The 1,882-nt window shown below is 39.5% G+C and overlaps 1 non-coding gene across 1 annotated transcript; it reads left to right on the plus strand.

Moving 5' to 3' along the window:
- The first annotated feature begins 906 nt into the window (after positions 1–906).
- Positions 907–1,014, plus strand: LOC130952547 (small nucleolar RNA R71). The gene has a single exon (XR_009074726.1). It is a non-coding gene; the product is annotated as a small nucleolar RNA R71 (small nucleolar RNA).
- Positions 1,015–1,882: the final 868 nt, after the last annotated feature.

Below are 1,882 nucleotides of genomic sequence, written 5' to 3' on the forward strand. Positions count from 1 at the left end.
CTATTTATAATAAACTAGCTCCTAGGGTTTACATGAGTAAGTAATTGATGCTTAAATTCACTTCCGAGGCCCACTTGGTGTATGTTTGGGCTGAGCTTGATCTATTCACGAGCTGAGGCTTTTCTTGGAGTTGAACTCCACGTTATGACGTGTTTTCGGCGTTCAACTCCGGATCATGACGTTTTTCTGGCGTTTAACTCTAGACAGCAGCATGTACTTGGCGTTCAACGCCATATTACGTCATCAATTTCCGAATAAAGTATGGACTATTATATATTGCTGGAAAGCTCTGGATGTCTACTTTCCAACGCCGTTGCGAGCGCACCATTTGGAGTTCTGTAGCTCCAGAAAATCCATTTCGAGTGCAGGAAGGTCAGATTCCAACAGCATCAGCAGTCCTTTTGTCAGCCTTTTTCAGAGTTTTGCTCAAGTCCCTCAATTTCAGCCAGAAATTACCTGAAATCACAGAAAAATACACAAACTCATAGTAAAGTCCAGAAATGTGAATTTAACATAAAAACTAATGAAACCATCCCTAAAAGTAGCTTGAACTTACTAAAAACTACCTAAAAACAATGCCAAAAAGCGTATAAATTATCCGCTCATCAGCATTCCAGACAAACTTTGAGAGATCAAATTGACTTGTTGGGTCAATATTTTGTTCTGAGCCAATATGGCATTCAGAGTATCAATCTCAAGGACTCCTTTCTTCTGATTTGTCCCATTGTTCACAGGATTCCTTTTAGAAGTGTACATGAATTGGTTATTTGCAACCATTTCAATTAGTTCTTGAGCTTCTGTAGGCGGCTTCTTCAGATGAAGAGATCCTCCAGCAGAGCTATCCAAAGACATCTTGGATAGTTCAGAGAGACCATCATAGAAAATACCTATGATGCTCCATTCAGAAAGCATGTCAGAAGGACATTTTCTGATCAATTGTTTGTATCTATCCCAAGCTTCATAGAGGGATTCTCCTTCCTTCTGTTTGAAGGTTTGGACTTCCACTCTAAGCTTACTCAACTTTTGAGGTGGAAAGAACTTTGCCAAGAAGGCATTGACTAGCTTTTCCCAAGAGTTCAGGCTGTCTTTAGGTTGTAAGTCCAACCATATTCTAGCTCTGTCTCTTACAGCAAAAGGGAATAGCATAAGTCTGTAGACCTCAGGGTCAACCCCATTAGTCTTGACAGTGTCACAGATTTTGCAAGAACTCAGCTAAAAACTGATGAGGATCTTCCAATGGAAGTCCATGGAACTTGCAATTCTGTTGCATTAGAGAAACTAATTGAGGCTTAAGCTCAAAGTTGTTTGCTCCAATGGCAGGGATAGAGATGCTTCACCCATAGAAGTCGGGAGTAGGTACAGTAAAGTCACCCAGCACCTTCCTTGCATTGTTGGCATTGTTGTTGTTTTCGGCTGCCATGGGTTCTTCTTCTTTGAAGATTTCTGTTAGGTCCTCTACAGAGAGTTGTGCCTTAGCTTCTCTTAGCTTTCGCTTCAAGGTCCTTTCAGGTTCAGGGTCAGCCTCAACAAGAATGCTTTTGTCTTTGCTCCTGCTCATATGAAAGAGAAGAGAACAAGAAAATGTGGAATCCTCTATGTCATAGTATAGAGATTCCTTGAGGTGTCAGAGGAACAGAAAAATAGAAGGAAGAGCTAGAAGAATTCGAACTTAGTGAGATAGAGTTCGAATTGTGCATTGAGGAGGAGTGGTACTCCATAAGTAGAAGGATATGAGAAGAGGGGAAGAGATTTTTCGAAAATTAAGTAAAAGATTTTAAAAACATTTTGAAAAAGATTTTGAAGAAGATATGATTGAAAACTTTTTTGAAAAAGATGTGATTTAAAAGTCATGGTTTTAAAAAGATGTGATTGAGAAGATATG

Source organism: Arachis stenosperma, chromosome 9 (assembly GCF_014773155.1).
Source record: "Arachis stenosperma cultivar V10309 chromosome 9, arast.V10309.gnm1.PFL2, whole genome shotgun sequence".
Classification (NCBI taxonomy): Eukaryota; Viridiplantae; Streptophyta; class Magnoliopsida; order Fabales; family Fabaceae; genus Arachis; species Arachis stenosperma.